The sequence below is a fragment of the Globicephala melas genome, chromosome 3, assembly GCF_963455315.2.
Source record: "Globicephala melas chromosome 3, mGloMel1.2, whole genome shotgun sequence".
Lineage (NCBI taxonomy): Eukaryota > Metazoa > Chordata > Mammalia > Artiodactyla > Delphinidae > Globicephala > Globicephala melas.
This window is the reverse complement of record NC_083316.1, coordinates 25,814,909-25,838,903: the sequence shown is the minus strand read 5'-3', so window position 1 is coordinate 25,838,903 and position 23,995 is coordinate 25,814,909. Positions and strand designations below refer to the sequence as shown.

General features: G+C 37.6%; 1 protein-coding gene across 1 annotated transcript in view; it reads right to left on the bottom strand.

The window, feature by feature from the left end:
• Nucleotides 1-23,995, bottom strand: part of LOC115845563 (Golgi phosphoprotein 3-like) — a 32,779-nt gene that overhangs the window by 5,458 nt on the left and 3,326 nt on the right. The window contains exons 2-6 of the mRNA XM_070045130.1: nucleotides 22,405-22,528; nucleotides 20,726-20,848; nucleotides 9,356-9,648; nucleotides 9,160-9,245; nucleotides 4,474-4,580 (exon numbers count right to left, since the gene is read on the bottom strand). The gene's annotated coding sequence lies outside the window, so the exon portion shown is untranslated. The remainder of the gene's footprint in view (nucleotides 1-4,473; nucleotides 4,581-9,159; nucleotides 9,246-9,355; nucleotides 9,649-20,725; nucleotides 20,849-22,404; nucleotides 22,529-23,995) is intronic.

Genomic DNA, 23,995 nt, shown 5'->3' with positions numbered 1-23,995 from the left:
ACCTTCACATTTCCAAAGGAAATTTTTACTCTCCATCAAGTGAGAGGGTAGAAAAGAGACAATTTAGACCTCTAGACATGTCCTTCCCAAGCACCTTTCTTAGGAAGCTATTTGGGAATGTGCACACACACATACCACAGTCACACGAAAGGGCTCCCTTTAGAAGGAGGATATTGGGATATTGGGATACATGGGGTTGAGGAAACAGAGGATCTAATAGAGGCAAAAGGAATCCCCAGGGTGATGGCCAGTGGAAGTTCCAATACAACAGAGGAGCAAAGGCCCACGATGGAAGCATCTAGATTGTAACCAGAAGGTGGAGGCACTAGGACTGTCTTGGACTGAAGCAGGCTGGGGGTCCAGGATGTAGTTCTTCAGTTATTTAACATGTTTTGTATAAAATGTAATGAGAGACATTTTACAGAGCTGTTGAGGATATGGGAATATTTAGTCAGATATTCAAAGGAAATTAAGAAAATGTCGTCAAATAAGGCAATTATTAACTCCAAAAAACACAAGTTATGTAAGAAAGGATATATAATCATGCTACTTGATGCAAAAACATACTATGTACTACACATACATTGTCAAAATTAAGAAAACACTGAACATAGATTTAACAGATATTTAAGATATAATTTCATTGAGAAGATGGTGGAAAGGAAAGAGTGGTATACCTGAGCTAAAATCCTTGTTATCTGTAATTGGAAATCAACAGGTAAGTCTATTCTGATGAGTCAAGAGATACCAGTATATATTATGCATATTATTTAGAAATAAGAAAGTAAAATCAGAGAAAATATCTAAAAAAGTTGAAATTGATTACTTGGCAGATGATGGGAGTAGAAAGGTAAAGAAAAGAGACTGCTGTTTTATAAAAGTTACTTTTAGCAATATTTGATCTTTTATACTATTCAAACAGCACTTTGATAAAAATAAAAGTTGATTAAAAATAACACGTCATGGGCTTCCCTGGTGGCGCAGTGGTTGAGAGTTCGCCTGCCAATGCAGGGGACACGGGTTCCTGCCCCAGTCCGGGAAGATCCCACATGCCCCGGAGCGGCTGGGCCGGTGAGCCATGGCCGCTGAGCCTGAGCGTGCGTAACGGGAGAGGCCACAACAGTGAGAGGCCCGCGTACCGAAAAAAAAACCAAAAAACAAAAAAAACACGTCATTTTACTGAATGCAAAAAAATGTATGAAGTTATACAATAACAAGAAACAGGAAACTTCAAATTATGGTATGAATACTCAATTTAATATACATAAAATTTTATTTAATCATATGAATTATACCAAAAAGACACAATTTGGAAAAGCCATTTTGCAATTTATGGTTTGCTTTACAAAACTGGAGTTTTGAAATTATGATAATTAATTCATGAAAAGTTGAGGATTTGATTCCTGCTTTCTGAAGTTTATTAATATTTAAAGCCTGAGTCTATTTTTGAAGTATAAAGAACTTTATCAAATTAAAGAGTGGCAAATCATTCCTCTCTGAAGAAAAACATTACAATTTGCATTCAAATTCCTTATCTTTTTAAAAGAGGAAAGACAGCATTTATTTTAGGCCTCATTATATTTACTATCCTGAGTCTGTAAATGGAAATTATATCCAAATGATGAATGTAATCCTGATTACTTCTTTCTTTTGGGTTAAACATAAGTTCACACACCCATACTTAAATATTAAGAAATCAGCAACAGTTATTTTACCCATCTGCAGTCTGAGCCCAATGATGGGACAGGCTTCCCGCCTCCCTTCCTTCCAGAAGCATTTACTTTGTTCCTAGTATTGGCTGGGTGTTGAGGATACAAAAAAGAATAAAATATGATCTTCTTCTACCGAGAAATTACAAGCTAGTGCCACTTTATACAACTAACCGTAAAACAACATGGAAAGGGTGAGAGGAACAAAATTCTACAAGAATAGAGAGGAATCAGAATTTACAGGGTGTCTGGAGACAGAGTATACTGGAAGACACTCTCCAAAGAGTACACTTTCTCTCTTTGACTAGGAGAGTTGGACAAGCCAAGGGAGGGGCCTAATGCCCGGGACCGAGGGATCAGCAAGCGCAAAGCATCCAAGGCCACGCAGGTACAGTGAAACGCAGACTACCTGGAAACCCTGCCTCCCAAGGTGGTCCACCTGTGGTCCCTGGTTACCCTGACTACACACTCCCCCAGAGTCACCCACACACACCGGGAGGAGGAGAGACACGCTGGGGTGTTTCATTAGAACCGGACATTCCTGGCTGGAGGGCAGGTCGGGGAGGGAGGGTGCTCTAGAGAACAAGCCATGCCTGTTTCATTTCTAGCACAAAGAAGAATGCATTGTAAGTTCATTCGAACAAATGACTGCTCTATGAATAGTGCTAAATTTAAATTTCTTGGACAAAAGGATTTTCCTCAGGTTCCAGACGACTCAGGTTAATGTGAGAAAAGACTTGACAAACAATTTATACATGCAAATTGGACGTGAGATGTTCTTTCGTTCAACAATTATTTATTGGGCATCTGCTATGGGCTTCTGTCAGTGTTCAAGGCACCAAGAACAAAAAAATCCTCACACTTGTGACACATATTCTAGTGACTTCTATTCATTTATAGTTCATCTTCCTGAATTAAAAAAAAAAATCATTGCCAGAAATCAACTTAAAAATTCATGAAAAACAACAAGCATTAACTGTATAGCACAGGGAACTATATTCAATATTTTGTAAAAACCTAAAATGGAAAAGAATCGAAAAAAGAATATAGATATATATATGACTGAATCATTTTGCTGTTCATCTGAAACTAATACAATATTGTAAATCGACTACATGTCAATTAAAAAAAATTCATGAAGGCCAATTTAAGGAACTTACCAACAATACTGAAGAAGACTTAGAGATAAATGTGACAAAATGATTTAAAAACCTGTATTAGAAGAAAATTGTATCATTGCCCTTTATACCATAAAACTGAAAGGACTTCTATGATAAATATGGTAGTCTAGTGCCACCTTGTGTTCAAATTACTCAATTACAATGTGATTTAATAGGAAAGATTCTGTACTGTATTCATTTCCTATTTTTCCTATTGCAGCTGTAACAAATTGCCACAAATTTAATGCCTTTAAAACAACACAAATTCATTATTTTATAATCCTGTAGGTCATAAGGGTGTAATGGATTGCAATGGGCTAACATCAAGGTATCAGCAGGGCTGTGTTCCTTCAAGATCCTAGAGAAGAATGTTTTCTTACATTTTCCACCTCCTAGAGGCTGCCTGAATTCCTTAGCTGGTGGCTCCCTACTATGCTTGGAGCCAGCAATGGCTAGTTGAGTCTTCTCATGGTGAATCACTCTGACACTGCCTCTCCTCTTTCACTTATAAGAACCCTTGTTATTACATAGGCCTCACCTGAATAATCTAGGATAATCCCCCATCTCAAAATCAGTTAATTAGCAAACAATTCCACCTGCTACCTTACTTCTCCCTTACCATGTAACAGAACATATTCACAGGTTTTGGGGATTACAATACGTACATCTTTGGGAAGGAGGCATTATTCCGCCTACCACAGAGTCTGTTGGGTTTTTTTTCTGGGGGCAAATATGCTACTGCTTATGCTTCAATCAAATGGTAAAGATATTAAATTAAAACTAGGGGGTTCTTGGACTTTATTTGGAACTTGGAATTGATGAAAAACAACAAAAAAATCTTTTACCAATGTCTATGACACAAACCAAGCATTTAGAAACCACCCCCACCCCATGAATATTTACTTTACTAATTAGCTTTATAATCTTATCTAGAAAGACCCAAATTAAATATAAAAATATTCTTAAATTCTCCCATAAGGTTAACAACTGATTTCTCAGCAGAAACTCTTCAAGACAGAAGGGAGTGGCATGATATATTTAAAGTGATGAAAGGAAAGAACCTACAACCAAGATTACTCTACCCGACAAGGATCTCGCTGAGATTCGATGGAGAAATCAAAAGCTTTACAGACAAGCAAAAGCTAAGAGAATTCAGCACCACCAAAGCAGCTCTATAAAACATGCTAAAGGAACTTCTCTAAGTGGGAAACACATGAGAAGAAAAGAACCTACAGGGCTTCCCTGGTGGCGCAGTGGTTGAGAATCTGCCTGCCAATGGAGGGGACGCGGGTTCGAGCCCTGGTCTGGGAAGATCCCACATGCCGCGTAGCAACTAAGCCCGTGCGCCACAGCTACTGAGCCTGCGCGTCTGGAGCCTGTGCTCCGCAACAAGAGAAGTTCGCGACAGTGAGAGGCCCGCGCACCGCGATGAAGAGTGGCCCCCACTCGCCGCAACTAGAGAAAGCCCACGCACAGAAACGAAGACCCAACACAGCAAAAATAAATAAATAAATTTATTAAAAAAAAAAAAAGAAAAGAACCTACAAAAACAAACCCAAAACAATTAAGAGAATGTTAATAGGAACATAAATATTGATAATTACCTTAAATGTGAAGGGATTAAATGCTCCAACCAAAACACGCAGGCTTGCTGAATGGATACAAAAGCAAGATCTGTATATATGTTGTCTACAAGAGACCCACTTCGGACCTAGGGAAACATACAGACTGAAAGTGAGGGGATGGAAAAAGAAATTCCATGGAAATGGAAATCAAAAGAAGGCTGGAGTAGCAACACTCATATCAGATAAAATAGACTTTAAAATAAAGAATGTTACAATTTGGACACTACATAATGATCAAGGGATCAATCCAAGGAGAAGATTTAACAATTATAAATATATATGCACCCAACATAGGAGCACCTCAATAAATAAGTCATATGTTAACAGCTATAAAAGAAGAAATTGACAGTAACACAATAATAGTGGGAGACTTTCACACCTCACTTACACCAATAGACAGATCATCCAGACAGAAAATTAATACAGAAACACAAGCTTTAAATGACACAATAGACCAGATAGATTTAATTGATATTTATAGGACATTCCATCCGAAAACAGCAGATTACACTTTCTTCTGAAGTGCACACGGAACATTCCCCAGGATACATCACATCTTGGGTCACAAATCAAGCCTTGGTAAACTTAAGAAAACTGACATCATATCAAGCATCTTTTCCGACTACAATGCTATGAGATTAGAAATAAATTACAGGTAAAAAAATGTAAAAATCACAAACACATGGAGGCTAAACAATACATTACTAAATAACCAAGAGATCACTGAAGAAATCAAAGAGAAAATAAAAAAATACCTAGAGACAAATGACAATGAAAACATGAAGATCCAAAACCTATGGGATGCAGCAAAAGCAGTTCTAAGAGGGAAGTTTATAGCTATACAAGCCTACCTCAAGAAACAAGAAAAATCTCAAATAAACAATCTAACCTTTCACCTAAAGGAACTAGAGAAAGAAGAACAAACAAAACCCAAAGTTAGCAGAAGGAAAGAAATCATAAAGATCAAAGCATAAATAAATGAAATAGAAACAAAGAAAACAATAGCAAAAGTCAATAATACTAAAAGCAGGTCTTTGAGAAGATAAACAAAACTGATAAACCTTTAGGCAGACTCATCAAGAAAAAGAGGGAGAGGACTCAAATCAACAAAATTAGAAGTGAAAAAGGAGATGTTACGACACCGCAGAAATACAAATCATCATAAGAGACTAATACAAGCAACTCTATGCCAATAAAATGGACAACCTGGAAGAAATGGAAAAATCATTAGAAAAGTATAAACTTCCAAGACGGAAACGGGAAGAAATAGAAAATAAGAACAGACCAATCACAAGTAATGAAATTGAAACTGTGATTAAATATCTTCCAACAAACAAAAGTCCAGGAACAGATGGCTTCACAGGTGAATTCTATCAAACATTTAGAGAAGAGCTAACACCCATCCTTCTCAAACTCTTCCAAAAGATTGCAGAGGAAGGAACACTCCCAAACTCATTCTACGAGGCCACCATCACCCTGATACCAAAACCAAAGATACTACAAAAAAAGAAAATTATAGACCAATATCACTGATGAATATAGATGCAAAAACCCTCAACAAAACACTAGCAAACAGAATCCAACAACACATTAAAATGATGATACACCACGATCAAGTGGGATTTATCCCAGGGATGCAAGCATTCTCCAGTATACACAAATCAATGTGATATACCATATTAACAAATTGAAGAATAAAAACCATATGATCATCTCAATAGATGCAGAAAAAGCTTTTGACAAAATTCAACACCCACTTAAGATAAAAACTCTCCAGAAAGTGGCCATACAGGGAATCTACCTCCTCATAATAAAGGCCATATATGACAAACCCACAGCAAACATCATTCTCAATGGTGAAAAACTGAAAGAATTTCCTCTGAGATCAGGAACAAGACAAGCAAGTCCACTCTCACCACTATTAGTTAACAGAGTTTTGGAAGTCCTAGCCATGGCAATCAGAGAAGAAAAAGAAATAAAAGGAATCCAAACTGGAAAAGAAGAAGTAAAACTGTCACTGTTTGCAGATGACATGATACTATGCATACATAATCCTAAAGATGCCACTGGAAAACTACTAGAGCTAATCAATGAATTTGGTAAAGTTGCAGGATACAAAATTAATGCACAGAAATCTCTTGCATTCCTATACACTAACAATGAAAGATCAGAAAGAGAAATTAAGGAAATAATCCCATTCACCATTGCAACAAAAAGAATAAGATACCTAGGAATAAACCTACCTAAGGAGGTAAAAGACTTGTACTCAGGAAACTATAAGACACTGATGAAAGAAATCGAAGATGACACAAACAGATGGAGAGATATACGATGTTCTTGGATTGGAAGAATCAATATTGTGAAAATGACTATACTACACAAAGCAATCTAGAGATTCAATGCAATCCCTATCAAATTACCAATGGCATTTTTTTACACACAAGTAGAACAAAAAATCTTAAAATTTATATGGAGACACCAAAGACCCTGAATAGCCAAAGCAATCTTGAAGGAAAAAAATGGAGCTGGAGGAATCAGACTCCCTGACTTCAGATTATACTACAAAGCTACAGGAATCAAGACAATATGGTAATATGGTACTGGCACAAAAACAGAAATATAGATCAATGGAACAGGATAGAAAGCCCAGAGATAAACCCACACACCTATGGTCAACTAATCTATGACAAAGGAGGTAAGGATATACAATGGAGAAAAGACAGTCTCTTCAATAAGCGGTGCTGGGAAAACTGGACAGCTACATGTAAAATAATGAAATTAGAACACTCTCTCACACCATAAACAAAAATAAACTCAAGATGGATTAGAGAACTAAATGTAAGACCAGACACTATAAAACTCTTAGAGGAAAACATAGGAAGAACACTCTTTGACATAAATCACAGCAAGGTCTTTTTTCACCCACCTCCCAGAGTAATGGAAATAAAAACAAAAATAAACAAATGGGACCTAATGAAATTTAAAAGCTTTTGCACAGAAAAGGAAACTATAAACAAGACTAAAAGACAACTCTCAGAATGGGAGAAAATATTTGCAAACGAATCAACGGACAAAGGATTAATCTCCAAAATGCATAAACAGCTCAGGCAGCTCAATACCAAAAAAACAAACAAGCCAATCAAAAAATGGGCAGAAGACCTAAATAGACATTTCTCCAAAGAAGTTATACAGATTGCCAACATACACATGAAAAGCTGCTCAACATCACTAATCATTAGAGAAATGCAAATCAAAACTACAATGAGGGGGCTTCCCTGGTGGCACAGTGCTTGAGAGTCTGCCTGACGAGGCAGGGGATGTGGGTTTGTGCCCCTGTCTGGGAAGATCCCACATGCCGCAGAGCGGCTGGGCCCGTGAGCCATGGCCGCTGAGCCTGCGCGTCCGGAGCCTGTGCTCTGCAACGGGACAGGCCACAACAGTGAGAGGCCCGCGTACCGCAAAAAAAAAAAAAAAAAAAAAAAAAAAACTACAATGAGGTTATCACCTCACACCAGTTAGAATGAGCACCATCAGAAAATCTACAAACAACAAATGCTGGAGGGGGTGTGGAGAAAAGGGAACCCTCTTACACTGTTGGTGGGAATGTAAATTGATACAGCCACTATGGAGAACAGTATGGAGGTTCCTTAAAGAACTAAAAATAGAACTACCATACGACCCAGCAATCTCACTACTGGGTATATACCCTGAGAGAACCATAATTCAAAGACACATGAACCCCAATGTTCATTGCAGCACTTTTTACAGTGGCCAGGCCATGGAAGTAACCTAAATGTCCATTGACAGATGAATGGATAAAGAAGATGTGATACATATATACAATGGAATATTACTCAGCCATAAAAAGGAATGAAATTGGGTCAATTGTAGAGATGTGGATGGACCTAGAGATTGTCATACAGAGTGAAGTAAGTCAGAAAGAGAACAATAAATATCATATATTAACGCATATATGTGGAATCTAGAAAAATGGTACAGATGAACCTATTTCCAAGGCAGAAATAGAGACACAAACATAGAGAACAAACATATGGACAGCAAGGGGGGAAAGGGGGATGAGGGCTGGGATGAATTGTGAGACTGGGATTGACATATATACACTAATATGTATAAAATAGATAACTAATAAGAACCTGCTGTGTAAAAAATAAAATAAAATAAAATTCAAAAAAAGAATGAACTATGAACATTTTCTCACACCATATACAAATATAAACTCAAAATGGAAAAAAAAACCTGTTAAATTAACCTTACATTATTTCAAAGTGACAAAGGTAGGTGTAAGTCCAAATACTGCTTGATAATACACAAAGTATAAAAGTAGAGGGTCTGGGCTTCCCTGGTGGTGCAGTGGTTGAGAGTCTGCCTGCCAATGCAGGGGACACGGGTTCGTGCTCCAGTCCGGGAGGATCCCACGTGCCGCGGAGCAGCTGGGCCCGTGAGCCATGGCCGCTGAGCCTGTGCGTCTGGAGCCTGTGCTCCGCAGCGGGAGAGGCCACAACAGTGAGAGGCCCGCATACCGCAAAAAAAAAAAAAAAAAAAAAAAAGTAGAGGGTCTTTGTTTACAGGGCAATAGGTTTTGTTCAAAAACTGGTCAGAATTAAGCTCATAGAAACTCAAAAATAGAAACCTCTGGGGACTTACCTGGCAGTCCAGTGGTTAAGACTCCACGCTTCTGCTGCAGGGGGCACTGGTTTGATCCCTGGTCAGGGAACTAAGATCCTGCATAGCTGCAGGGTGCAGCCAAAAAACAAAAACGAAAACAAAACTCTGAAGGGATTAAAGGAGGAGAGAAAAGAGAAAGAGAACAGGAAGATTGTGGTTCTTTACATGTACCTACCTCTCCATTACTGTAGCAGGTGAGCACCCCAATTGTTATAGGTCATTTTCCAGCAAGGGCAAGAGAGACTGCTCTGCACTCACCAGGTTTCAATGGACCGCTCCTGGAGTGGCTTTCAGAGTCACTGGATGATCCAGAGTCGGAGGATGATGTAGGCAGGGTATGCTAATCAAACATCGAAGGAAAATCAACAAGATGCAATGCTTGGGTTTTCAGCAGGGTTCTGCCAGCCTTCTCTGGAATGTCATGTATAGTGTTCTGAGGGAAGGGGACATCAATATTATCCAGGTGGGCTGAGGAAAAAAAAAACATAATAATTGCAGACTTACTTTTCTGTTATAAAATTTTTAGCCAACTATTAGTCGGACTGAGTAGTAGTAATGCAAATCTTTCCAGGGCCAGGTATTGCTTTTTGTCCAGCTTGAGGAACACTTCATCAAAATATTAAAGTGCCTCAAACAGAATCTCCTTACAAAGTATTTTCATGGATAGCAGTCATTAAATTGCAGCTCAAGTCTTGGCAGTAACGTGTTATAGTTTTCACTGTAGAGGTCTTACATGTCTTTTGTTAAATTTGTTCCTAAGTATTTTGTGGATTTTAATGCTTGTTTAAATGCTAATGATTTTATTTCTTCCTTTGTAATATGTATGACTTTTATATCTTTTTCTTACCTTTTTACATTGGCTAAGGTCTCCAGTACAATATTGAAAAAAGTGGTGAGAGTGAACATCTTAGCTTTGTTTATAATCTTGAGGGAAGAATATTCAATATTCTTTAGGTATAATCAACCTTTAGGTATATTATCTTTAGGTTCTTCCTAAATGCTTTTAAATTTAACAAAAAGTTCCCTTTCATGTTTTAGTTTGCAAAGAGGTTTTTGTTTTAAAATCATGATGGCTATTGAATTTTATGAGGCATTTTTGCATTTATTGGTATGGTTATATGGTTTTTCTCCTTTATTCTGTTACAGTGGCAAATAACACCAACTGATTATCAAATGTTAAGGCAACCTTCTATTCCTAGAATACACCTACTTAATCAGGATGTAGTATTGCTGCTTTTGACTTGCTAATATTTTGTGAAAGATTTTTGCAACTTAAGAGATGTTGGTCTCCAATTTTCTTGTAGTGTTTCTGTCAAGTTTTTGGCAGTATTATCTTGGCTTCATAAAATGAGCTGGGAACACTTTCTATTTTCTAAAGGAGTTTGCGTAAGATTAGTATAATTTCTTCCTTAAATGTTTGATAGAATTCCCGAAGAAAACCATCTGGGCCTGCAGTTTTCTTTGCAGGAAGGTTTTCCATCATCAATTCAACTTTAAAAATAGAGTTATGAAAATTTTCTATTTCTTTTTGTATCAGTTTGGTAAGTTGTGTTTTTAAAAGAACTCTTTTCATCTATTTGTCAAGTTTATAGGCATAAAGTTATTCACTACATTCCTTTATTTGCCTTTTAATATATGTAGGGTCTGTGGTGATATTCCCTCCTTCATTTTTAATGGTGGTAATGTGTACTTTCCCTCCTTTTTTTCTTGATCAGTCTGCAGCATTCCCAAAAGTATGTCATGTCAGTGTTCTTTTTTCCCCAGGACAAGCAAAAAGGACGATCTTCTTTCAATATGAAGAGGTAGTACCCTCTTCTCTTTTCTTCTATTTCCCATCATACAACACACACACACACACACACACACACACACACACTCACACACACACACACATACATGCACACGAGCATATACACTTACAGATAAGGCAGACTATATCTAGGAGATCCCTCATTTTCCTAATGATAAGTTCCTCAAAATGTTCTTTGGACAACTAGAACACATAAACTTTGGGGGATATAGGCAAAATTTTTAAATGTCTACTTATAATTGTTAATTACTATGATTATACATCTGTATTTCACATCATATGTTTTATTGAGTTTTTTGGAATGTAATTTAATTTTTTTAATTGAGTATATTTGACATACAATATTATATGTTTCATGTATAGTATTGAGCTCTTGTGTTAAAATATATGTATCATATAAAACTGAAAATTTAAATGTGTCATTTATTATATGTGAATTATACCTCAATAAAACTGTTAAAGAAAAAAATATATGTGTATCATAAAATTTACCATTTTAAGTGTACAATTCAGTGGCATTAAGTGCTTTCACAATGTTGTGCAACCAATACCACTATCCATTTCCAGAACTTTATCATCCCAAACAGAAAATCTGTGCCCATTAAACAACTCCCCATTGCCCCTTCCTTCCAGGCCCTGGTAACCTCTATTCTACTTACTGTCTCTATGAATTTGCCTGTTCTAGGTACCTCATAGAAGTAGAATCATACAATACTTGTCCTTTTGTGTTTGGCTTATTTCACTTAGCAAAATGTTTTCAAGGTTCATCCATGTTGTAGCATGTATCAGAATTCCATTCCTTTTTATGGTTGAATAATATCCCATTGTATATATATACAACAACTTGTTTATCCATTCACCTGTAGATGAACTTTTGGGCTGTTTCTACCTTTTGACTATTGTGAATAATGCTGTTATGAATATTGGTGAACAAGTGCCTGTTTGAGTCCCTGCTTTCAGTATTTTTGTGGTATATACATTGGAATGGAATTGCTGGGTCATACAGTAATTCAATGTTTAACTTTCTGAGGAACTGCTAAACTATTTTCCACAGCGGCTAAACCATTTTACTTTCCTACAGCAATACATGAAGACTCCAGTTTCTCCAGAGCATTGCCAACACTTGTTATTTTCCTTTTTTGTTTGTTTTTGTTGTTTGTTTTAGAATCATAGCCATCCTAATGGGCATAGAGTGGTATCTCATTGTGGTTTGGATTTGCATTTCCCTAATGACTAATGATGTTAAACATCTTTTCATGTGCTTATTGTCTAGTTGTATATCTTCTTTGGAGAAATGCCTATTCAAGATCTTTTCCCATTTTTGAATTGAGGTTTTTTTAACCCATTGCCTCATAGGAATTATTTATATATTCTGGATTAACATCCTTTATCAGATAGATGATTTGCAAATATTTTCTGCTACTCTATAAACTGTCTTTTTACTTTCTTGATAATGTCCTTTAATGCACAAATGTCTTTGATGAAGTCCAATTTTTCTATTTTTTCTTTATTGCCTATGCTTTTGGTGTCATATCCAAGAAATTATTGCCAAATCCAATGTCATAAAGACTTTCCCCTATGTTTTCATTTTAAAATTCTATACTTTTAGCTCTTAAGCTTAAGCCTTTGATCTGTTTTGAGTTAATTTTTGTATATGGTATATGGTAAAGATCCAACTTCATTCTTTTGCATGTGCATATCCAGTTTTCTCACTACCTTTTGTTAAAAAGACTGTCTTTCCCCATTTAATAGTCTTGGCACTCCTATTGAAAATCAATTGACCAGATGTGCTTGGGTTTATTTGGGGGCTCTATTCTATTCTTTTGGTCTATATGTCTATCCTCATGCCACTATCACACTGTTTTGATTACTATAGGTAAGTAATAAGTTTTGAAATCAGGAAATGTTAGTCTTACAAATTTGTTATTTTTCAAGATTGTTTTGGCTATTGTAAGCTTATATTGACTTTTAAATACTGATTTCCCCCCTCATATTTCATGATTCCATTTTAATCAAATATGTCACATGCAACTTCAATATAGTCTATTTTGGTAAAATTCTTTAAAGTGCATTAATTAAGCTCATATGAGATTGGAAAGTAGGGAAATGATGTCAGTATGCCATGGAAACTATATTGGTTCATCTGCACAATTTCCCAGCATGTAATATTTTGTGCCATCAAATAGAGCAGGGAGATGCAAGCACATTGGCAGGGTTGAACATAGCAAATACAAAGAAAGAGAGTATTGAGAACAATGCCCTTTCTCTCTATGTTCTCTTTTTCTTTTGAAATAATTTTCCACTTAAAGGAAAGTTGCAGAAATAGTACAAAGAGCTTACATATGCCTTTCTCCCAGCTTCCGTAATTTTCACAATTCCATAACCATCATACAATTACCAAAAACAGAAAAATAGCATTGGTGAATACTATTAACCAAACACAGATCTTATTTAAATTTCACTCATTTTCCCCTTAATGTCCTTTTTCTGCTTCAGGATCCAACCCATGATCCACATTGCATTTAGTTATTGGCTCCTTGGTTTCCGGCAATCTGTGATGGTTTCTCAGTCTTTCTTTGTCCTTCATGACCTTGATAGTTTGTAGAATGTCTTTCAACTTGGGTTCGTCTGATGTTTTCTCGTGATTAGCTTGAGGTGTTGAATTTTTAGCAAGATTACCCCAGAAGTGATATTGTGTCCATCTCAGTGCATAATGATTTCAGTGTGATTTGTTGCTGGTGATTTATTAACCTTGATCCCTTGGCTAAGGAGGTGTCTGCAGATATTCTCCACAGTAAAGTTACCAGTTTTCCCTATGTAATTGACAAATATCTTGGCGAAATACTCTGAGACTATGAAATATCTTCTTTCTTCTCGAACACTCACAACTGATTTTAGCATCCATCAAACTGACCAGACCTGCAACACTTACTATGGTGGTGTCTGCCTGGTGGTAATTTTTTTTATTTCTCTCATTTCTTCTACATTTATTAGTTGGAATTCTTTTGTAAGAAGAGATATTGTTTCCCCTATACATGTATTTATTCAATTCCTTTTTTAAAAAAATTATTTATTTAATTAATTTATTTTTGGCTGTGCTGGGTCTTCGTTGCTGCGTGCAGGCTTTCTCTAGTTGTGCAGAGTGGGGGCTACTTTTGGTTGTGGTGCGCGGGCTTCTCACTGCGGTGGCTTCTCTTGTTGCGGAGCATAAGCTCTAGAGCGCAGGCTCAGTAGCTGTGGCACACGGGCTTGGTTGCTCCATGGCGTGTGGGATCTTCCCGGGCCAGGGCTTGAACCTGTGTCCCTGCATTGGCAGGCGGATTCTCAACCACTGTGCCACCAGGGAAGCCCTTCAATCGTTTTTTATGTTGGTATGGATTCACGGAAATTTGTTTTCTGAGCTCAAATTCAATACTATTATTATTATTATTAATTTATGTTTTGCAGTATGCGGGCCTCTCACTGTTGTGGTCTCTCCCGTTGCGGAGCACAGGCTCCTGACGCGCAGGCTCAGCGGCCATGGCTCACGGGCCCAGCCGCTCCGCAGCATGCGGGATCTTCCTGGACCGAGGCACGAACCTGTGTCCCCTGCATCGGCAGGCGGACTCCCAACCACTGAGCCACCAGGGAAACCCTAAGATTTTTTAACTTACGATTTCTTGGCTTTACAATGGTGTGAAGCTATACCCATTTGTACTTAGAATTTTTAATTTTGATTTTTCCAGGCTAGTAACATGCGGTAGATACTCTCTTGTGATGCTGGGCGGGGGCAGCAAGCTGTAGCTCCATCAGCCATGTGACCATGAGTATAAACAACCAATACACTTACAACCATTCTGTACCCAGACAACCATGCTGTCTTTCACTTTTAGTACAGTATTTAATACTCCATGAGATATTCAATACTTTATTATAAAATTGGCTTTTGTGTTAGATGATTTTGCCCAACTGTAGACTAATGTTAGTGTTCTGCACATGTTTAAGGTAGGCTAGGCTAAACTATGATATTCAGTAGTTTAGGTGTATTAAATACATTTTCAACTTTAAGATAGGTTTATTAGGACGTAACTCCATTGTAAGTCAGGGAATATATCTTTTGCACAAATAAGATACATACGTATTTTCTTTTTTTCTTAATAGATCTTTATTGGAGTATAATTGCTTCACAATACCGTGTTAGTTTCTGCTGTACACCAAAGTGAATCAGCCATATGCATACATATGTCCCCATATCCCCTCCCTCATGAGCCTCCCTCCCATCCTCCCTATCCCACCCCTCTAGGTCATCTCCTTCTATGTGAAGAGTAACATGCCATAGATACTCTTCTGTACTTTGCTTCTTCTCCACCCTCCTCCATATCGCCCCCCTTCTTCCTTTTGGCTCAGTTTGGTTACATGTTTTGTCTCAGATGGGCATAGTACTTAGTTTTCACCATCTTTATGTATTTTGATTTTGTTGCTATATCCCAGATGCCCCAACCATTTTTTATACCTCCTTTCATCAAGCTACTTTCAGCTTTTTTTTTCTTAAAAGGTAAGATTCTAATCTTACTGTAGTAGTTCTTTATTAAGAGTTTAATTTATCTCTTGTTACTATGCCAGTATTTCTCACTGGATTATGGTTTAAAAAAATTCTCCAACCACAATGCTACGAAACTAGAAATCAACTATAAGAAAAAAAAACTGCAAAAAACACAAACACATGGAGGCTAAACAATCTGCTACTAAACCACCAATGGATCACTGAAGAAATCAAAGAGGAAATCAAAAAATACCTAGAGACAAATGAAAATGAAAACACAATGATCCAAAACCTATGGGACACAGCAAAAGCAGTTCTAAGAGGGAAGTTTACACTGATACAAGCTTACCTCAGGAAACAAGAAAAATTGCAAATGAAAAATCTAAATTTACACCTAAAGCAACTAGAGAAAGAAGAACAAACAAAACCCAAAGTGAGTAGAAGGAAAGAAACCATAAAGATCAGAGGCTAAATAAATGAAATGGAGACTAAAAAACAATAGAAAGGATCAATGAAACTAAAAGCTGGTTCTTTGAAAAGATAAACAAAATGGATAAACCTTTAGCCAGATTCATCAAGAAAAAAAAGGAGGGGCTTCCCTGGTGGTCCAGTGGTAAAGAATCCGCTTTACAATGCAGGGGACATGGGTTCAATCCCTGGTCAGGAAACGAAGATCCCACATGCAATGGGGCAACTAAGCCCGTGTGCCACAACTGCTGAGCTCTCACGCCTCAACTAGAGAGCCTTCATGCCACAAACTACAGAGCCCACGTGCTCTGGAACCCGCGCCTCACAACTACAGAGCCTAGGTGCCCTGGACCCATGCGCCAAAACTAGAGAAGAGAAAACTCGCACGCCACAACTAGAGAGATCCCACATTCCTCAACGAAGATCCTGCATGCTGCAACTAAGACCTGATGCAGCCAAAAATAAATAAATCTTAAAAAAAAAAAAAGGGAGATAACCAAAATCAATAAAATCAGAAATGAAAAGGGAGAAGTTACCACCGACAGCACAGAAATATAACACAAAGGATCATAAGAGACTACTACAAGCAACTAACTATACACCAATGAAATACGCAAGCTAGAAGAAATGGACAAATTCTTAGAAAGAAACAATCACCTAAAACTGAACCTGGAAGAAGTAGAAAATATGAGCTGACCAATTACCAGTATTGAAATTAAGTCAGTAATTTTAAAGCTCCCAACAAACAAAAGTCCACGACCAGATGGCTTCACAAGTCAATTCTACCAAACGTTTACAGAAGAGTTAACATCCATCCTTCCAAAACTATTCCAAAAGATTGCAGAGGAAGGAACATTTCCAAACTCATTCTACGAGGCCACCATCACCCTGATACAAAAACCAGGCAAAGATATCACAAAAAAAGAAAATTACAGGCCAATATCACTGATGAACATAGATGCAAAAATCCTCAACAAAATACTAGCAAACCAACTCTAACATTAAAAGGATCATAAACAATGATCAAGTGGGATTTATCCCAGGGATGCAAGGATTTTTCAATATCTACAAATCAATCAATGTGATATATCACATAACAAACTGAAGAATAAAAACCATATGATCATCTCAATAGATGCAGAAAAAAGCTACAGTGATTAAGAATCCACCTGCCAATGCAGGGGACACGGGTTCAATCCCTGGGCTGGGAAGATCCCACATGCCGCAGAGCAACTAAGTCCATGTGCCACAACTACTGAGCCTGCGCTCTAGAGCCTGTGAGCCGTAACTATTGAGCCCGTGTGCCACAACTACTGAGCTCATGCTCCATGACTACTGAAGCCTGCGCACTCTAGGGCCCATGTGTCGCAACTACTGAGCCTGCATGCTGCAACTACTAAAGCCCACGTGCCTAGAGCCCACGCTCCACAAGAGAAGCCACCACAATGGGAAGCCCGTGCACTGTAACGAAGAGTAGCCCCCACTCGCCACAACTAGAGAAAGCCTGCACGCAGCAATGAAGACCCAATGCAGCCAAAAATAATAATAATAAATAAAATAAATAAAACCCCCTTAAAAAATATTCAACAACCATTTATGATAAAAACTCTCCAGAAAGTGTGCATAGAGGGAACCTACCTCAACATAATAAAGGCCACCCACAGCTAATATCACACTCAATGGTGAAAAACTGAAAGCATTCCCTTTAAGATCAGGAACAAGAGAAAGATGCCCATTCTCGCCACTTATATTCAGCATAGTTTTGGAAGTCCTAGCCATGGCAATCAGAAAAGAAAAGGAAATGAAAGGAATACAAATTGGAAAGGAAGAAGTAAAACTGTCACTGTTTGCACATGACATGATACTATACATAGAGAATCCTAAAGATGCCACCAGAAAACTACTAGATCTAATCAATGAATTTGGTAAAGTTGCAGGATACAAAATTAATGTACAGAAATCTCTTGCATTCCTATACACTAATGATGAAAAATCTGAATGAAAAATGAAGGAAACACTCCCCGTTTACCATTGCAACAAAAAGAAAAAAATACCTAGGAATAAACCTACCTAGGGAGACAAAAGACCTGTATGCAGAAAACTATAAGACACTGATGAAAGAAATCAAAGATGACACAAACAGATGGAGAGATATACCATGTTCTTGGATTGGAAGAATCAATATTGTGAAAATGACTATACTACTCAAGGCAATCTACAGACTCAATGCAATCCCTATCAAATTACCAGTGGCATTTTTTACAGAAGTAGAACAAAAAATCTTAAAATTTGTATGGAGACACAAAAGACCCCGAATAGCCAAAGGAGTCTTGAGGGAAAAAAACGGAGCTGGAGGAATCAGACTCCCTGACTTCAGACTATACTACAAAGCTACAGGAATCAAGACAATATGGTACTAGCACAAAACCCAGAAATATAGATCAATGGAACAGGATAGAAAGCCCAGAGATAAACCCATGCACCTATGGTCAACTAATCTAAGACAAAGGAGGCAAGGATATACAATGGAGAAAAGACAGTCTCTTCAATAACTGGTGCTGGGAAAAGTGGACAAGCTACATGTAAAAGAATGAAATTAGAACACTCCCTAACACCATACACAAAAATAAACTCAAAATGTATTAGAGAACTAAATGTAGGACCGGACACTATAAAACTCTTAGAGGAAAACACAGGAAGAACACTCTTTGACATAAATCACAGCAAGATCTTTTTTGACCCACCTCCCAGAGTAATGGAAATAAAAACAAAAATAAACAAATGGGACCTAATGAAACTTAAAAGCTTTTGCAAAGCAAAGGAAACTACAAACAAGACAAAAGGACAACCCTCAGAATGGGAGAAAATATTTGCAAACGAATCAGTGGACAAAGGATTAATCTCCAAAATATATAAACAGCTCATGCAGCTCAATATTAAAAAAAACAAACAAGCCAATCGAAAAATGCGCAGAAGACTAAACAGACATTTCTCCAAAGAAGACATACAGATGGTCAAGAAGCACATGAAAAGCTGCTCAACATCACTAATTATTAGAGAAATGCAAATCAAAACTACAATGAGGTATCACCTCACGCCAATTAGAATGAGCATCATCAGAAAATCTACAAACAACGAATGCTGGAGAGGGTGTGGAGAAAAGGGAACACTCTTGCTCTGTCGGTGGGAATGTAAATTGATACAGCCACTATGGAGAACAGTATGGAGTTTCCTTAAAAAACTAAAAATAGAACTACCATATGACCCAGCAATCCCACTACTGGGCTTATACCCAGAGAAAACCATAATTCAAAAAGACACATGCACCCCAATATTCACTGCAGCACTATTTACAATAGCCAGGTCATGGAAGCAACCTAAATGCCCATCAACAGAAGAATGGATAAAGAAGATGTAGTACATATATACAATGGAATATTACCCAGTCATAAAAAGGAACGAAATTGGGTCATTTGTAGAGATGTGGATGGATATAGAGACTGTCATACAGAGTGAAGTAAGTCAGAAAGAGAAAAACCAATATCGTACATTAACGCATATATATGGAACCTAGAAATAAGGTACAGATGAACTGGTTTGCAGGGCAGAAATAGAGACACAGATGTAGAGAACAAACGTATGGACACCAAGGGGCGAAAGTGGCGGCTGGGGGTGTGGGATGAATTGGGAGATTGGGATTGACATGTATACACTAATAAGTATGAAATGGATAGCTAATAAGAACCTGCTGTATAAAAAAATAAAATTAAATTCAAAAAAAATTAATATATAATCATGCATTTGTACCTGTACAAGTGTTCAATGTTTTGTGGTGTTTTATATTTTTCATAAGTGGGATGCTATTGAATTCAGTATTCTAAACCTTGCTTTTTATTCTTTTCATGTCAGTAGATATTGATTTACATCATTCTTTTAAATTACTACATAATATTTCATAGTAGGGCTTTACTATGGCTTATGTAGCCATTTATGAATATATCGATGGGTATTTAGGTTGTCCTTTTTTCTTTTCTTTGCAACTATGAACTAGGGGTAAGAATATCTTTGTGCACGCCACTTAAATTACATGTTTGATGCATACAGGATAGATATTGAGAAATGGAATTGCTGGGTCATTGAGAATGAATAATTACCATTTTCAAAGTTACTGCCACGTTGCTTTTCAGAGAGCCTTAAATAATGTTTTTTCTATCAGTTGAGTGGGAGAATACCATTTCCTCACATTCTTGATTGGTAGTATCAACATTTTTTATTTTTTGCCAATTATATGGTGAAAAGTTACATCTTATTTTAATTTACATGTCTGCAATGACTAGGGAGAATAACATTGATTTTTACATTTACTGATCATTTGATTTCTCCCACTCCGTAACTGTCTAAGCTACGCATATACTTGTAGCCTTACTTATGAATTCTTAAATTAGCTTGTTAAACTATATACTAAATATTATTAGGATATTTGGGGGATTACATTGTCTTTATGGAACAAGTTGGAGAGAACTGGCATCATAATATATTGAGACCATTAATAGTCTCCATTTATCTAGATGTTTTTCTATGTCCTATAGTTTACTTTTTCCCCTGTAAAGATCTTATATATTTATTGTTATGTTTATTCTTAGAGGTGTTTTATACTTAGGTTTCTGTTGCAAATTCCCTTCGATTACATTTTCTAACTATCTATTGCTGGTGAACAGGAAAACCACCAGTTTGTGAATGTTTACCTGCTATCCAGTCACTTTGCCGTACTCTGTTATTATTTGTCAGTTTTCATCACACTTGTTTTCACAATCTACCATCTGGTAGACTAATACTACCCTGGAGCCGCCACCTCTTATCCCAAGTCCCTAGGAATAACAGAAAAGTTATAAGAAGAATACAATCCATAGCATGTAGAAATCTCCTTCTGGAGATAGTTTGTACATATGCAAACACACTTTTTCTTTTCCCACTTATACAGTACAGTAGTATACTGAATAAACAGTTAATCATTTTCTGCTGCCTTCTGATAAGAGTGTTCAATGTCAGTACACAGAGAGGATCCCCTTCTATTTAAGGGTGCCACTATATGGATGTACAATAATTTACCCAGTGCCCCATGGAGGAAACCAGTGCCCAATCCTCTATGATTACAATGAAAATACTTGTATGAAAGGCTTTGCATCAATATCTTCAGGATCAATTCCTAGCAGTGAAATTCCTAAACCTGGATCGAAAAGTATATACACCTTCAATATATATATTATACATATATATTTTTTGGCCATGCCGCGTAGCTTGAGGGACCTTAATTCCCCAACCAGGGACTGAACCCACACCCTAGGCAGTGAAAACGTGAAGTCCTAACCACTGGACCCCCAGGGAATTCCCACACCTTCAATATTGACAGCCACCGTCCAGTTGCCCTTCAGAGGCTGTATCAATACACATTCGGAACAGTACATCAGCATGCTGTTTGCCTACACCTTCAGCAATACAACAGATGCTGTTTAAAACTGCTTGAAAGGAATATAGACAGAATTGGTATCTTAATTCTTGCTGTAGCAGATGCTGTTAATATCCCAGCTAGTAACTTTACCTGCAGCCATAAATAACAGTTCCTGCACATTCTGACAGCATCCAACTTGTGTCTGAATCTTTCTGCTTCTCTTCCCGAGTCATTCTGAGGTGTCACGGAACGTGCTCCACCCTGCAAGGGTGGACTTTCCAGGATGGCTGGGAAGAAACAGTCTATCAGCCTCTCGGAGGCAACCCCCAACCGATAAAGAATAGGAATCAGTGGATAAATATGTAAGCTTCTCCATCTCTCAGCAGGCAATTCTTGCCGGTTCCTCAGAGTGAATTCAGCTCTTGTTGACTACAGCAGTAATCTTCACTTTAATGTATCCTTTATTGACTTTTCTACCTTCTCTATCTCACTTTCCCTACGTCCTCTCTTCCTGATATCACCTCCCCAGTAGCTACATGCCCCCTAATCCTTGCCTCAAGGTCTGCTTTTGCGGAGACCTAAACTGGTACCAGAGATGGCCATGGAAAGTTGACCCTCAAGAATGGGGCTAGAGAATTTGCTCACTCTCTGGTCAAGAGGCATCAAGAACCTCATTGCTGGTCTAAGTCGGGGTAGTGACAACCCACAGCATGCTCTAGCAGCACGTTTACTAAGACTTTCACCTCTGTTTGGGAATAAGGAACGGGTGGAAGGGACCAGGCTGGGGAATACGTGGTAGCTCTTGAGTGGTGTGGGACAATGGTATTCAAAAGGATTGTAGAGGTGGCTGACTTCTGTTAACTCTCCTGGAAGCCTTGAAGAAAGAGACTGGCACACCAGGTCAGCCAACTATCAACTCAGGGCATGTCAAGAGAGCCAGAAGGCTTTCATGGCTGATTTTAATTAGACTCTTACCTCTTGCAGCAGGAGGGCAGACTATGCTGAACATTAGCCTCAGGATACGATAATAAAAATGTCAGAGCTACAGTGGGATGCCGAATGCAAGCCAAAGCAGGTGTTCTGCGTTAATGTAAGGGCCCTGAAAAGGAAGAAATAGGACTGTGAAACTTGGAATAGTTGTATCTGGGTGAATGCGCTATACAATCTTAACCCCACATTTCCTTGAGTCTTCTGGGCGGGCATGCTTATTTATAAAAAGACCTTCCCTTTTCTCCTGTGTTTTCTAATAGTTTCCTTCCTTTTTTCTCCCATTCAAATTTGACTGAATTATAATGTATTTTGTTGCAAGGAATGAATTGGGAATCCAACTTTTTTTTCTTTTTTGAGACAGCTATCCAGTTCTTCAGGATCATTAATTGAATAATTCATCTTTCCCCATTGATATCAAATGCCACCCTGGTGACATATTAAATTCCATATGCATTTGGGTCTTGTGGGAGAGAATGCTAGTTATTTACCAAAGCTTTTCCTTCCTCTCTCTGGGCTCACAGCACGTTAGTTTCCCAGCTTCGACTGCAGTCAGGAAGTGATGGACCTGGCACGTAAAAGCTTCCCACACATGATCCTCCATCCTCTTTGCCTTCTGCCATGTGGAATGGAGATATCCTCCAGAAAAACTTGAGAAGCCACATACTGAGCATGGCAGAGCTAAAGATGCAAGGAGCACGAGCTCCAGAATCCTTGCCTGGAGGAGAGCCTGCCAAGCAGGAACACCTGTTTTGGACTTTATGAAAATGAGAAATCATCTTTCATTTTATGAGCCATTCATTTTTTTCCCTTTTTTCTGTCTTTCCTTAAACCACATATTGTTACTTTATCTAATATAGGTCTACTTCTATACTCTGTTCTGTTCCATTCATCTGTCTGCCTGCTCACGTGCCAGTAATGCACTGTTTTAATTAATACAACTTTATAATGTATTTTGGCACATAGTAGGGCCAATCCCTTCATTAACTTTTATTTTACAATTTTTTCCCTGGTTTCCCTCCTTTTCCATATGAACTTTAGAACCAGTATCACTAGCCAAAATAAAATCTCCTTGCTATGTTTATTGAAATTGCCTGATATGTAGAGTCTGATATGGGAAGAATTGACATCTTTATAATGTTGAATCTTCTTATATAAACATCTTTCCATAGAATTCATGTCTTCATTTATATTCTTCAATACCTTCGTAAACTTCTCCTTGTATAGGTGGTAATTTTTCATTTAGTTTATTCATAGGTATCTTTTTCTGGTGAAGTAATGCTATTATAAGTAAGACCTTTCCCTCTGTTATATTTTATAATTGGTCATTGCTTATATAGGAAGTCTACTAGGATGATGTGTTGCGTCTTACCATGACGTCAAATAAAAATAAAATACCAGTCTGCCACCCAAGAAAAGCACTTAAAAGCAAAATAAATCTTTAAAAGTTTTTAAGCAAAATAAATCTTAAAAGAAGTTTAAAATGTCTATACTGCAATAGCAGAAAAACAGACTGTATAAAGAGAAGGTATGTTGTCAGTTTATTCAGAATGGTCAGAGAATGTCCGTCCCCCTTTTG